A 15,926-nucleotide genomic window follows, 5' to 3' on the forward strand; every position below is an offset into this window, starting at 1 on the left:
GGGCGGCAAGAGAAGAGATAACCAGCCGTGGATAACCAAGGAAATAAAGGAAAGTATCAAATCAAAGACCAATGCGTATAAGGTGGCCAAGGTTAGTGGGAAACTAGAGGATTGGGAAAATTTTAAGCAACAGCAAAGAATGACTAAAAAAGCAATAAAGAAAGGGAAGATAGATTACGAAGGTAAACTTGCGCAAAACATAAAAACAGATAGTAAAAGCTTTTACAGATATATAAAACGGAAAAGAGTGACTAAAGTAAATGTTGGTCCCTTGGAAGATGAAAAGGGGGATTTAATAATGGGAAATGTGGAAATGGCTGAGACCTTAAACAATTATTTTGCTTCCGTCTTCACAGTGGAAGACACAAAAACCATGCCAGAAATTGCTGGTCATAGGAATGTGGGAAGGGAGGACCTTGAGATTATCACTATCACTAGGGGGGTAGTGCTGGACAGACTAATGGGACTGAAGGTAGACAAGTCCCCTGGTCCTGATGAAATGCATCCCAGGGTATTAAAAGAGATGGCGGAAGTTATAGCAGATGCATTTGTTATAATCTACCAAAATTCTCTGGACTCTGGGGAGGTACCAGCGGATTGGTGAGCAGCTAATGTAACGCCTCTGTTTAAAAAAGGGGGCAGGCAAAAGGCAGGTAATTATAGGCCGGTTAGTTTAACATCTGTAGTGGGGAAAATGCTTGAAACTATCATTAAGGAAGAAATAGCGAGACATCAGGATAGGAATAGTGCAATCAAGCAGACGCAGCATGGAGTCATGAAAGGGAAATCATGTTTAACTAATTTACTGGAATTCTTTGAGGATATAACGAGCATGGTGGATAGAGGTGTACCGATGGATGTGGTGTATTTAGATTTCCAAAAGACATTCGATAAGGTGCCACACAAAAGGTTACTGCAGAAGATAAAGGTACGCGGAGTCAGAGGAAATGTATTAGCATGGATAGAGAATTGGCTGGCGAACAGAAAGCAGAGAGTCGGGATAAATGGGTCCTTTTCCGGTTGGAAATCAGTGGTTAGTGGTGTGCCACAGGGATCAGTGCTGGGACCACAACTGTTTACAATATACATAGATGACCTAGAGGAGGGGACAGAGTGTAGTGCAACAAAATTTGCAGATGACACTAAGATTAGTGGAAAAGCGGGTTGTGTAGAGGACTCAGAGAGACTGCAAGGAGATTTGGATAGGTTAAGCGAATGGGCTAAGGTTTGGCAGATGGAATACAATGTCGGAAAGTGTGAGGTCATCCACCTTGGGAAAAAAAACAGTAAAAGGGAATATTATTTGAATGGGGAGAAATTACAACATGCTGCGGTGCAGAGGGACCTGGGGTCCTTGTGCATGAATCCCAAAAAGTTAGTTTGCAGGTGCAGCAGGTAATCAGGAAGGCGAATGGAATGTTGGCCTTCATTGCGAGAGGGATGGAGTACAAAAGCAGGGAGGTGTTGCTGCAACTGTATAAGGTATTGGTAAGGCCGCACCTGGAGTACTGCGTGCAGTTTAGGTCACCTTACTTAAGGAAGGATATACTAGCTTTGGAAGGGGTACAGAGACAATTCACTAGGCTGATTCGAGAAATGAGGGGGTTACCTTATGATGATAGATTGAGTAGACTGGGTCTTTACTCCTTGGAGATCAGAAGGATGAGGGGTGATCTTATAGAAACATTTAAAATCATGAAAGGGATAGACAAGATGGAGGCAGAGAGGTTGTTTCCATTGGTGGGGGAGACTAGAACTAGGGGGCACAGCCTCAAAATACGGAGGAGCCAATTTAAAACCGAGATGAGAAGGAATTTCTTCTCCCAGAGGGTTGTGAATCTGTGGAATTCTCTGCCCAAGGAAGCAGTTGAGGCTGGCTCATTGAATGTTTTCAAGTCAAAGATAGATAGATTTTTAAGCAATAAGGGAATTAAGGGTTACGGGGAGAGGGCGGGTAAGTGGAGCTGAATCCACGACCAGATCAGCCATGATCTTATTGAATGGCGGAGCAGGCTCGAGGGGCTAGATGGCCTACTCCTGTTCCTAATTCTTATGTTCTTATGTTCTCTAAGTCAAGATACTTCTTCCCAACTGAGTCCTAAATGGCCGACCCCTTATCCTGAGACTGGGCCCCCAGGTTCTAGACTCTCCAGCCCGGGGGAAACAGATTCTCAGCATCTACCCTGTCAATTCCCCTCCCCCTTTATTGCAAAGGGGATAGAGTCTAACTTTATTGCAAAGGGGATGGAGTATAAAAGCAGGGAAGTCTTGTTACAATTATACAGGGTATTGGTGAGGCCACACCTGGAATACTGCGTGCAGTTTTGGTTTCCATATTTACAAAAGGATACACTTGTTTTGGAGGCAGTTCAGAGAAGGTTCACTCAATTGATTCCGGAGTTCAGGGGGTTGGCTTATGAGGAAAGGTTGAGGAGGTTGGGCCTCTACTCATTGGAATTCAGAAGAATGAGAGGTGATCTTATTGAAACGTGTAAGATTATGAGGAGGCTTGACAAGGTGGATGCAGAGAGGATGTTTCCACTGATGGGGGAGACAAGAACTAGGGGGCATAATCTTAGAAGGGGCCGCCCATTTAAAACTGAGATGGGGAGAAATTTCTTCTCTCGGAGGGTTGTAAATCTGCGGAATTCGCTGCCTCAGAGAGCTGTGGCAGCTGGGACATTGAATAAATTTAAGACAGAAATAGACAGTTTCTTAACCGATAACGGAATAAGGGGTTATGGGGAGCGGGCGGGGAAGTGGACCTGAGTCCATGATCGGATCAGCCATGATCGTATTGAATGGTGGAGCAGGTTCGAGGGGCCATATGGCCTACTCCTGCTCCTATTTCTTATGTTCTTATGTAATCTTGTATGTTTCAATGTGATCGCCTCTCATTCTTCTAAACTCCAGAGAGTAGCGGCCCATTCTACTCAATCTCTCATCATAGGACAGCCCTCTCATCCCAGGGATCAGTCTGGTGAACCTCTGTTGGACCCCCGCCAAGGCAATTTTCTCCTTCCTTAAGTAAGGTGTGGTCTCACCAAAGCCCTATATAACTGCAGCTTTACCCATTCCTTTTCCTGCCTCGAGACTTGACTATTCCAATGCACTCCTGGCTGGACTTCCACATTCTACCCTACGTAAACTAGAGGTGATCCAAAACTCGGCTGCCCCGTGTCCTAACTCGCACCGTCGCACTCACCCATCACCCCCTGTACTCGCTGACCTACACTGGCTTCCGTTTAAGCATCGCCTCGATTTCAAACTTCTCACCCTTGTTTGCATATCCCTCCATGGCCCTCGCCCCTCCCTATCTCTGTAATCTCCTCCAGCCCCACAATCCCCCGAGATGTCTGCGCTCCTCCAATTCTACTCTCCTGAGCATCCCTGATTATTATCGCTCAATCTTTGGTGGCCGTGCCTTCTGTTGCCTGGGCCCCAAGCTCTGGAACTGCCTGCCTAAACTCTCCGCCTCTCTCTTTCCTCCTTAAAACCTACCTCTTTGACCAAGCTCTGCCCTAATTTCTACTTATGCGGCTCGGTGTCAAATTTTTAGCGCAAAACACTCCTGTGAAGCGTCTTGGGACGTTTCACTATGTTAAAGGTTCTATATAAATACAAGTTTTTGTTGTTGTTCCCTGGCTGATGGAGGCCTTGGTTGGGGGATGGAAGAGACAGCTTGTTTGTCAGGAGGAGGTTGAGAGGAGACCTCATTCAGGTGTATGAAATTTTGAGGGGGCCTGGATATAGTGGATAGCAAGGGCCTATTTCCCTTGGTGGAGGGGTCAATTACAAGGGAGCATAGTTTTAAGGTGGTTGGTGGAAGGTTCAGAGGGGATTTGAGGGGAGGCTTCTTCTCGCAGAGGGTTGTGGGGGCCTGGAACTCACTGCCTGGAAGGGTGGTGGATGCAGAAACCCTCACCACATTTAAAAGATGCTTGGATGGGCACTTAAGGTGCCGTAAGCTGCAGGGTTACGGACCGAGACCTGGTAAATGGGATCAGACTGGATAACCTCTTGTTGGCTGGTGCAGATACGATGGTAAGTACTGCCAGGAATCGAATACGGCCAGGGTGATCTCCTGGACTAGTTTCGATCGCCTGGATGGGTCAGAGAGGAATTTTCCCCAGATTTTTTTCCCCCGATTGGCCTGGATTTTTATCTGGTTTTTGCCTCTCCCAGGAGATCACATGGCTCCGGTTGGGGTGGAGTGTAGAATGTTTCAGCGTAAGGAGTGACGCAGTTGTGTGGGGCGGACTGGTTGGGCCGGGTGCTCTTTGCCTTTCCGTCATTGTTCATTGGTTTATATGTAACCTTCAGGGCTGCTGACCGAGGGCCGTGTGGCTCTTTGTCGGCCGGCGCGGACATGATGGGCCGGAATGGGCACTGTAAATTTCTATGTTCTATGCTTTCTGGCCTCTGCCAATGCCACTCTGTCATCAGGTAGAGGGGAGTGAGAGAGAGCGCACCCCAACCCGCTGGACCCCCGCACTTTGATTTTCCCCCCTGCTGGCTGTGCGATGGGGGCAGGGGGTAGGGCCTGTACGCGCTCAGACCGAACATCCTCGAATGGAAACGCTAACACCGTGAGCTCAGAGCTAGGAGATTAAACCCTACATCTGATCCCCCGCCACATCCCCAGGAACTCACTGCTTGGGCTCACACCTGAGGAATGGCCACAGGGGAAGGGTTGTCCAGGGAACTGGATACGAGCGCCCAGTGAATTGTACCCACAGCGCCCAGCGAACTGTACCCCCGGTGCCCAGGGAACTGTACCCCCAGCGCCCAGTGAATTGTACCCATAGTGCCCAGGGAACTGTGCCCACAGTGCCCAGGAAACTGTACGCACAGCACCCCAAGGAACTGTACCCACAGTGATCAGGGAACTGTACCCACAGTGCCCAGGGAACGCTACCCCACAGCACCCAGGGAACTGTACCCCCAGCTCCCAGGGAACTGTACTTCCAGAACCCAGGGAACTGTACCCACAGTGCACAGGAAACTGTACCCCCAGTGCCCAGGAAACTTTATCCCCAGCACCCAGGGAACTGTACCCAGAGCGCCCAGGGAACTGTACCCAGAGCGCCCAGGGAACTGTACCCCCGGTGCCCAGGGAACTGTACCCCCAGTGCCCAGGGAACTGTACCCCCAGTGTCCAGGGAACTGTACCCCACAGTGCTCAGGGAACTGTACCCACAGTGCTCAGGGAACTGTACCCCCAGCGCCCAGGCAACTGTACCCAGAGCGCCCAGGGAACTGTACCCAGAGCGCCCAGGGAACTGTACCCCCAGTGCCCAGGGAACTGTACCCCCAGCGCCCAGGGAACTGTACCCCACAGTGCTCAGGGAACTGTACCCCCAGCGCCCAGGGAACTGTACCCAGAGCGCCCAGGGAACTGTACCCCCAGTGCCCAGGGAACTGTACCCCCAGCGCCCAGGGAACTGTACCCCACAGTGCTCAGGGAACTGTACCCACAGTGCCCAGGGAACTGTACCCACAGTGCCCAGGAAACTGTACCCCAGATGCCCAGGGAACTGTACCCCCAGCGCCCAGGGAACTGTACCCACAGTGCCCAGGGAACTGTACCCCACAGTGCTCAGGGAACTGTACCCCACAGTGCTCAGGGAACTCTACCCCAGGTGCCCAGGGAACTGTACCCACAGCACCCAGAGAACTGTACCCCAGGTCCCCAGGGAACTGTACCCACAGCACCCAGGGAACTGTACCCCAGGTGCCCAGGGAACTGTACCCCCAGTGCTCAGGGAACTGTACCCCACAGTGCTCAGGGAATTGTACCCCCAGCGCCCAATGAACTGTACCCACAGCACCCAGGGAACTGTACCCCAGGTGCCCAGGGAACTGTACCCACAGCACCCAGGGAACTGTACACCCAGCGCCCAGGGAACTGTACCCCCGGCGCCCAGGGAACTGTACCCCCGGCGCCCAGGGAACTGTAACCTAGGTGCCCAGGGAGCTGTACCCCCAGCGCACAGGGAACTGTACCCCACATGCCCAGTGAACTGTACCCACAGTGCTCAGGGAACTGTACCCCGGGTGCCCAGGGAACTGTACCCACAGCACCCAGGGAACTGTACCCCAGGTGCCCAGGGAACTGTACCCACAGCACTCAGGGAACTGTACCCCAGGTGCCCAGGGAACTGTACCCACAGTGCCCAGAGAACTGTACCCAACAGTGCTCAGGGAATTGTACCCCCAGTGCCCAGGGAACTGTACCCCACAGTGCTCAGGGAATTGTACCCCCAGCGCCCAATGAACTGTACCCATAGCACCCAGGGAACTGTACCCCAGGTGCCCAGGGAACTGTACCCACAGAGCCCAGGGAACTGTACCCCAGGTGCCCAGGGAACTGTACCCCCAGCAACCAGGGAACAGGGAACTGTACCCCATAATGCCCAGGGAACTGTACCCCATAATGCCCAGGGAACTGTACCCCCGGTGCCCAGGGAACTGTACCCCACAATGCCCAGGGAACTGTACCCCCGGTGCCCAAGGAACTGTAGCCCCGATGCCCAGGGAACTGTACCCCCAGCGCCCAGGGAACTGTACCCCCAGCGCCCAGGGAACTCTACCCCCAGCGCCCAGGGAACTGTACCCCCAGCACCCAGGGAACTGTACCTGCAGCGCCCAGGCAACTGTACCCAGAGCGCCCAGGGAACTGTACCCAGAGCGCCCAGGGAACTGTACCCCCAGTGCCCAGGGAACTGTACCCCCAGCGCCCAGGGAACTGTACCCCACAGTGCTCAGGGAACTGTACCCCCAGCGCCCAGGGAACTGTACCCAGAGCGCCCAGGGAACTGTACCCCCAGTGCCCAGGGAACTGTACCCCCAGCGCCCAGGGAACTGTACCCCACAGTGCTCAGGGAACTGTACCCACAGTGCCCAGGGAACTGTACCCACAGTGCCCAGGGAACTGTACCCCAGGTGCCCAGGGAACTGTACCCCCAGCGCCCAGGGAACTGTACCCACAGTGCCCAGGAAACTGTACCCCAGATGCCCAGGGAACTGTACCCCCAGCACCCAGGGAACTGTACCCACAGTGCCCAGGGAACTGTACCCCACAGTGCTCAGGGAACTGTACCCCACAGTGCTCAGGGAACTCTACCCCAGGTGCCCAGGGAACTGTACCCACAGCACCCAGAGAACTGTACCCCAGGTCCCCAGGGAACTGTACCCACAGCACCCAGGGAACTGTACCCCAGGTGCCCAGGGAACTGTACCCCCAGTGCTCAGGGAACTGTACCCCACAGTGCTCAGGGAATTGTACCCCCAGCGCCCAATGAACTGTACCCACAGCACCCAGGGAACTGTACCCCAGGTGCCCAGGGAACTGTACCCACAGCACCCAGGGAACTGTACACCCAGCGCCCAGGGAACTGTACCCCCGGCGCCCAGGGAACTGTAACCCGGCGCCCAGGGAACTGTAACCTAGGTGCCCAGGGAGCTGTACCCCCAGCGCACAGGGAACTGTACCCCACATGCCCAGTGAACTGTACCCACAGTGCTCAGGGAACTGTACCCCGGGTGCCCAGGGAACTGTACCCACAGCACCCAGGGAACTGTACCCCAGGTGCCCAGGGAACTGTACCCACAGCACTCAGGGAACTGTACCCCAGGTGCCCAGGGAACTGTACCCACAGTGCCCAGAGAACTGTACCCAACAGTGCTCAGGGAATTGTACCCCCAGTGCCCAGGGAACTGTACCCCACAGTGCTCAGGGAATTGTACCCCCAGCGCCCAATGAACTGTACCCATAGCACCCAGGGAACTGTACCCCAGGTGCCCAGGGAACTGTACCCACAGAGCCCAGGGAACTGTACCCCAGGTGCCCAGGGAACTGTACCCCCAGCAACCAGGGAACAGGGAACTGTACCCCATAATGCCCAGGGAACTGTACCCCCGGTGCCCAGGGAACTGTACCCCACAATGCCCAGGGAACTGTACCCCCGGTGCCCAAGGAACTGTAGCCCCGATGCCCAGGGAACTGTACCCCCAGCGCCCAGGGAACTGTACCCCCAGCGCCCAGGGAACTCTACCCCCAGCGCCCAGGGAACTGTACCCCCAGCACCCAGGGAACTGTACCCGCAGCGCCCAGGGAACTGTACCCGCAGCGCCCAGGGAACTCTACCCCCAGTGCCCAGGGAACTGTACCCCACAGTTCCCAGTGAACTGTACCCCCAGCACCCAGGGAACTGTACCCCACAGTGCCCAGGGAACTGTACCCCCAGTGCCCAGGAGAACTAGAAAGCTACACTTACGGGTGCACAGCAAACAGCACGGGACTGAATCGTGTGGACTCCAAGCCCCCAGATTTTATGGGTTGTACGCACTAGGGGCGGACCGCTCTTGGGCTGCGTCCCTGAGTAAAACACACCCCGGGAGCCTGGCTGGATACACCTTGGGCAATCCAGGGAAGGCATGTACACGATAGTTGCAGCCACTGCCCTCGCCCTGACCCTCCTCTGTAAAGACTTAGATTTATATCGTACCTTTCATGACCACCGGACGCCTCAAAGCGCTTTACAGCCAATTATGTACTTTTGGAGTGTAGTCACTGTTGTAATGTGGGAAACGAGGCAGCCAATTTGCGCGCAATCAAGCTCCCACACACAGCAATGTGATAATGAGCAGATGATCTGTTTTTTTAGTGATGTTGATTGAGGGATAAATATTGGCCCCAGGACACCGGGGAGAACTCCCCTGTTCTTCTTCGAGATAGTGGCCGTGGGATCTTTTACGTCCACCTGAGAGAGCAGACGGGGCCTCGGTTTAAGGTGTCATCCGCAATACGGCGCCTCCGACAGTGCGGCACTCCCTCAGCACTGCACTGGGGAGTGCCGGCCTGGATTTATGTGCTCCAGGCCCCGGTATCGCGTTTATTCGTCTCCTGTACACACCGACTGTGCCTGGGATCCGGGTCCCCGGGTGCTGGATGGTACCTCGACTGAACGAGCGTCCTCCACAGGCAGGCTCAGAGGCCGACTATTGGGCTATTCAACTAGGGGAGGACATCACGACCAATGCCCTGATCTAATATTTGATCTTCCAGGCACTAATACTTTACGAGGGGTGGGGAGGGGGGGAGGCGGATGGCGGGGAGGTCAAAAGGATGGCGGTCAGGAGCCGGATACTTGACATAAAGGCTCACTACCACCACTAACTCAGCAGACAGATCCAGATTGAAGCTGGGGCCTTTACAGTTTGGTTTGAGTTCGGTACCACAACGAGCCATCGGAAGGCCGGGGGTTGGGGGGGGTTGAACAACTTGTATTTATATAGAACATAAGATCAACTGGCCCCTCGAGCCTGCTCCGCCATTCAGTAAGCTCATGGCTGATCTGATCATGGACTCAGCTCCACTTCCCTGCCCGCTCCCCATAACCCTTGACTCCCTCATCGCTCAAATATCTGTCTATCTCCGCCTTGAATATATTCAATGACCCAGCCTCCACAGCTCTCTGGGGCAGAGAATGCCACAGATTTACAACCCTCTGAGAGAAGAAATTCCTCCCTCATCTCAGTTTTAAATGGGCGACCCTTTATTCTGAGACTATGCCCCCTAGTTTTAGTTTCCCCCTATGAGTGGAAATATCCTCTCTGCATCCACCTTGTCGAGCACCTTATTGTCTTATTATATAAGCGCCTTTAATGTCCCAGGGCGCTTCACAGGAGTGTTATGAGATCAAAAATTTGACACCGAGCCGCATAAGTAGAAATTAGCGTAGGTGACCAAAAGTTTAGTCAAAGAGGTCGGTTTTAAGGAGCGTGTTGTAGGAGGAAAGTGAAGTGGAGAGGTTTAGGGAGGGAGTTCCAGAGCTTGGGGCCCAGGCAACAGAAGGCACGGCCACCGATGGTGGAGAATTTGAATCAGGGATGCTCAAGAGGAGAGGAACCTGCATATCCCCAGCTGTGTCCTCTCAGGCAGCGTAGTTAACGCAGATTGCAAATCAGTGCAAGGATGTTTAATGCGTCCCGTGGGTCTTTTATAAGGTAACGAGAGAGGCGCATTTTTCTCTCACCCCATTCCCCCCCCCCCTCCCCCACCCCCGCTTTGACCTCAGTCGCATTTATTGATCCCAGGACAACCCAGGGACGAAGGGAAGGGACAACCTTGCAGAGAGAGATCAGCTTCCAGCACAGTCATGGCCTGCGCCACAGATGCCGGTCACCGGCCTGGCAAAATCGGAGGCTGCAATTCAACGCCCGTGCCATGTTTAGCCTCCTCTTTCTGCTGCCCGAAACTGCGCCCAGCTATGCGTTGCCAGCAGCTTAACGCCGTACTGACCGCACTCTCCGCAACCCCCCCCCCCCACCCGACAACCTATAACATCCAAGCTTGGCGTCAGCTAATTGCACCCCCATCCCCCACCCTTGCCTTCCAGCCACAGTGTGCCCCGCACTGGGGATATTGCCTTTCCTTTCGGTGTCTCAATGTAAATATATATATTTTTTTAAACCCAGCAGCTGAGGTGAAGCGCAGAGAATGACAATCCAGGTTTTATGTTCCAATCGGGAGTGATTTGGAGCTCGATTAACACAGTTTTCTTAGGGGTGGGGGGGGAAAACGGGTGATCACGTTATAAACTGTTTACCTCAGAGGGTTTGGGAGTCTGACTGCCATTAATTTGTTATTTGCTGAAGCTGGGGTGGGGGGAATGTGAGAAGCCCCAGTTTACTTGCTCGGTCTCACAGACCCGTCCTCAGGCTCGGGCGCACTGCAGAGGTACTAGGCCCGAGTTACCACGGAAACAGGAGCCCGGACCTATGCCACAGGGAGAGAGATGTCAACACCCGGTAGGGGAGCACTTAGAATCAGATGATTATATAAAGGCGGGCAAACTGCCCAACAACAACAACAACTTGCATTTATACGGCGCCGTTTAACGCAGCGAAACGTCCCAAGGCGCCTCACAGGAGCGATTATCAATCAAAATCTGACCACATCAGGAGATACGAGGGCAGGGTGACTGAAAGCTTGGTCACAGATTTCAAGGAGCGTTCTTAAAAGGAGGAAGGAGAGGTTCATAGAATCATAGAAATTTACAGCACGGAAGGAGGCCATTTCGGCCCATCATGTCCGAGCCGGCCGACCAAGAGCTAATCCCACTTTCCAGCTCTCGGTCCGTAGCCCTGTCGGTTACGGCACTTTAAGTGCAAATCTAAGTATTTTTAAAATGTGGTGAGGGTTTCTGGCTCTACCACCCTTTTAGGCAGCGAGTTCCGCCCCAGACCCCCACCGCCCACTGGGTGATGAAATTTTCCCCTCATATCCCCTCTAAACCTCCCCCCAATTACTTAAAATCGATGCCCCCTGGTTGTTGACGCCATACGCCAAGGGAAACAGGTCCTTCCTATCCACTCTATCCAGGCCCTTTGTAACATTATACACTGCAATCAGGTCTCCCCCCTCAGCCTCCTCTGTTCCAAAGAAAACAGACCCAGCATCAGGCAGGGAATTCCAGAGCTTAGGGCCCAGGCAGCTGAAGGCACGGCCACCAATGGTGGAGCGATGGAAAGCAGCGGGGTTGGGGGGGGTGGTTGGGTGTTGTGGGGATGTGCAGGAGGCCAGAACTGGAGATGGGGAGCAGAGCTCTCAGGTAGCTGGGCTTCCACTCAGGAACCCGGCACCTCAAAGCAAGTGGCATTTAAAAAAAAATTTTTTTAAAAACAAGAATTCAACTTGCACCCTCCGCACAGAAATAAAAGCGAGGGTTTTGACAGCTCTGGAAAGCAAGCTGGGAGTTCAAGCATCTCACACAACACACAGCGTCAGACGCAAGGCAAGGGTAGCTGTTTAGCAACAGATTCTTAAATCCGGGGCCAGACCCCAAAAAAGCTCTCCTTCTTGCTGGCTGAACGCGCAGACTCTTTGCAAATGACATTTCAACCTCCCCTCCCTCCCCACCTCTTACCTTCATCACAAAGAAGCAGGTAGCCGAACTGCGGTGACTCTTGTCCAGTGTTGCCGCTAATCTAGTCCCCTGCTTTGCCATCTGCCGCAGGCCTCAAGTGAGAAGGTCTCGCACACACACACACACACACACACAGATTAGCGGCAGGCTCCAGGCGAAAAAGAAATGATTCGGACTCTGTGGCAAGGTGCATCCTGTACCATTTTTCTTTCCCCCCCCCCCCCCCCGCCCCCACGCCCAAACTATAAATCCTTTTTTTTTTTCACCCCTCCCGTTCCTTCAAGGTGCTGGGGGGGTGCGGGCAGGGGGAGGGGGGGTGGTTCGAAAAGCTGGGATAGTACTTCGCGATTAAACAATATCTGCAAAGCTAAGGGAGGTAGGCCATTTGTTGACAGACACTTGCGAGCGAGGGACAGCCTATCATCAGCCAGAATTCACTGTATGTCTATATATGGACGGCGGAGTTATTCTGATCTGCCAGGGCTTGTTAGGAAGAATAGGCGCTCAACACAGCACCAGACTGCGGAGTGAGAGGGAAAGCTCACTGTGGAAGAGTTAACCCATTCCCGCCCGGACAGGCCCAGCCCAGCGCTCAACTACACAACCCAGGCGGTGTTTCCACAACGCAAGAGATAGAGGGACGGGAGGGGGCCCATTCAGCCCCCCACCCCGCGAGCCTGCTCCGCAAATTCAATCAGAACATGGCAGCGTCACGGCCCCTAACTCTGCCTGCACCGCCGTGCCTTAACGCGTCAGCCGTGGCTCAGTGGGCAGCACCCTCTCTCGCCTCTGAGTCAGAAGGTCGTGGGTTCGAGTCCCGCTCCAGGCAAAAAAAAAAACCAGGCTGACACTCCCAGTGCAGTGCCGAGGGAGCGCCGCACTGTCGGAGAGGCGGTGCTGAGGGAGCGCCGCACTGTCGGAGGGGCGGTGCCGAGGGAGCGCCGCACTGTCGGAGGGGCGGTGCTGAGGGAGTGCCGCACTGTCGGAGGGGCGGTACTGAGGGAGCGCCGCACTGTCGGAGGGGCAGTGCCGAGGGAGCGCCGCACTGTCGGAGGAGCGGTACTGAGGGAGCGCCGCACTGTCGGAGGGGCGGTGCCGAGGGAGCGCCGCACTGTCGGAGGGGCGGTGCCGAGGGAGCGCCGCACTGTCGGAGGGGCGGTACTGAGGGAGCGCCGCACTGTCGGAGGGGCGGTGCCGAGGGAGCGCCGCACTGTCGGAGGGGCGGTACTGAGGGAGCGCCGCACTGTCGGAGGGGCGGTGCCGAGGGAGCGCCGCACTGTCGGAGGTGCCGTCCTTTCAGACGTTAAACCGAGGTCCCCGTCTGTTCTCTCAGGTGGACGTAAAAGATCCCACGGCCACTATTTCGAAGAAGAGCAGGGGGAGTTCTCCCCGGTATCCTGGCCCTCAATCAACATAACAAAAAAAAAAACTATTTATCTGGGTCACTTTAAGCAATGTGGGAAACGCGGCAGCCAATTTGTGCACAGCAAGCTCCCACAAACAGCGATGCGATGCTGTTTGTGGGAGCTTGCTGTGCACAAATTGGCTGCCGCGTTTCCCACATTGCAACAGTGACTACACTCCGAAAAGTACTTCATTGGCTGTAAAGGGCTCTTGCTGTCGGTGGGCCGAGTCTAGGTGAAGGGGGCAGAGCCTTAAAATCAGAGACAGGGAGCAGTTAGGAAATGATCCTTCCCGCACAGGGCGGTTGACGTGTGGATCTCTCTCCCGCAGAAAAGCAGCAGATGCCAGCTCAGAGAGTCATTTTCAGAACCGAGAAGCGTTGGATTTTGTGCTCGGCAGGGTATTGGAAAGAAAGATTTATATAGCGCCTTTCACGACCACTGGACGCCCTCAAAGCCCTTTACAGCCAATGAAGTCCTTTTGGAGTGTAGTCGCTGTTGTAATGTGAGAGACGCGGCAGCCAGTTTGCGCACAGCAAGCTCCCACAGACAGCAATGTGATCATGACTGTGATGCCCTCCCGTGATCGAATAGTCTGCCGAGATTCACCGAGGCGCCTGAGGAACCCGCACTCCAGCGAGAGTCAGCGCCTTCAGGAGTCCAGCACGCCGGTGGTCTTTCGGAGGAGACGTTAATCCGAAGCCCTTTCTGCCCTCTCAGGTGTACGTAAAAGATCTATTTTTCGACGAGCAGGGGTGTTCTCCCCGGTGTCCTGGGGCCAATATTAATCCCTCAACCGATACCATTAAAGAAAAAGGTCATTATCGCGTTGCTGTTTGTGGGAGCTTGCTGTGTGCAAATTGGCTGCTGCGTTTCCTACATCATCATCATCATCGGCAGTCCCTCGGAATTTAAAAATGAGTCGTTAGGTGGCTGAACAGTCCAATACGAGAGCCACAGTCCCTGTCACAGGTGGGACAGATAGTCACTGAGGGAAGGGGAGGGTGGGACAGGTTTGCCGCACGCTCCTTCCGCTGCCTGTGCTTGGTTTCTGCACGCTCTCGGCGACGAGACTCGAGGTGCTCAGCGCCCTCCCGGATGCACTTCCTCCACTTAGAGCGGTCTTTGGCCAGGGACTCCCAGGTGTCGGTGGGGATGTTGCACTTTATCAGGGAGGCTTTGAGGGTGTCCCTGTAACGTTTCCTACAGTATAACAGTACCTCATTGGCTGTAAAGCACTTTTGGACATCCTGAAGTTGCGAAAGGCACTATACAAATGCATTCTTTTGTTGTTGTTGTTGTTGTTGAATATCAGATACATGGTAATGATAGCAAGGTCTCATCTCTGAATCATGTATAGTAATAGTTGGAGGATTGCGAGGGAACTGGCAGTGGCTGAGTCCAGTGTCCATCAGGACATGAACAGCAAGTTCAAGGGAAGGGGCAAGAACAAGCTTGGTTTTTTTTCAATCCGTACAGTATCTTTCTCTCGTATCCCTGGTGCTCGAGTATCTCCACATGCCCACTGCTATTGCACCACGGGGGGCATCGTAGTCCAACCCAAAAGTCCCTGTACATGCAAAGGGTCGCTGGAGAGGGGCTGGAACCATTGCTGATTTTCACCCAGCCACTCCCGCCCTATCCTCTGCAAGCATCCTTTCTACTCTGTGTCAGCTCCACTGTCAGCGCCCCTTGAGAATCTTCCTACCTAAATCGATTAAATCTAATTATCCACTATTCTATGTATAAATCCCCTAAACCACTCGATTAGATCCCAGCCTGTAACTCACTCCCAGGTATCTGTTATTCTATATATAAACCCCCTGAACCCCTCAATTAGATCTCAGCCTGTAACTCACTCCCGGGTATCTGTTATTTTATATATAAACCCCCTGAACCCCTCGATTAGATCTCAGCCTGTAACTCACTCCCGGGTATCCATTATTCTATATATAAACCCCCGAACCCCTCGATTAGATACCAGCCTGTAACTCACTCCCGGGTATCTGTTATTCTATATATAAACCCCCCGAACCCCTCGATTAGATACCAGTCTGTAACTCACTCCCGGGTATCCGTTATTCTATATATATACCCCCCGAACCCCTCGATTAGATTCCAGCCTGTAACTCACTCCCGGGTATCCGTTATTCTATATATAAAGCCCCCGAACCCCTCGATTAGATCTCAGCCTGTAACTCACTCCCGGGTATCCGTTATTCTATATATAAACTCCCCGAACCCCTCGATTAGATACCAGTCTGTAACTCACTCCCAGGTATCTGTTATTCTATATATAAACTCCCCGAACCCTCGATTAGATTCCAGCCTGTAACTCACTCCCGGGTATTCTATATATAAACTCCCCGAACCCCTCGATTAGATTCCAGCCTGTAACTCACTCCCGGGTATCTGTTATTCTATATGTAAACCTCCCCGAACCCCTCGATTAGATTCCAGCCTGTAACTCACTCCCGGGTATCTGTTATTCTATATATAAACTCCCCGAACCCCTCGATTAGATTCCAGCCTGTAACTCACTCCTGGGTATCTGTTATTCTATATATAAACTCCCCGAACCCCTCGATTA

General features: G+C 53.5%; 2 protein-coding genes across 3 annotated transcripts in view; one reads left to right on the forward strand and one right to left on the reverse strand.

Moving 5' to 3' along the window:
- fbxo46 (F-box protein 46) overlaps window positions 1-12,344 on the reverse strand; it is a 35,272-nt gene extending 22,928 nt beyond the window's left edge. Inside the window, exon 1 of the mRNA XM_070867752.1 lies at window positions 11,934-12,344. The gene's annotated coding sequence lies outside the window, so the exon portion shown is untranslated. The remainder of the gene's footprint in view (window positions 1-11,933) is intronic.
- The window catches only part of LOC139239156 (hypermethylated in cancer 1 protein-like), a 61,915-nt gene that overhangs the window by 8,997 nt on the left and 36,992 nt on the right, over window positions 1-15,926 (forward strand). The window lies entirely within an intron of this gene.

This window comes from Pristiophorus japonicus, chromosome 26, assembly GCF_044704955.1.
Source record: "Pristiophorus japonicus isolate sPriJap1 chromosome 26, sPriJap1.hap1, whole genome shotgun sequence".
In the NCBI taxonomy this organism is placed as follows: Eukaryota; Metazoa; Chordata; class Chondrichthyes; family Pristiophoridae; genus Pristiophorus; species Pristiophorus japonicus.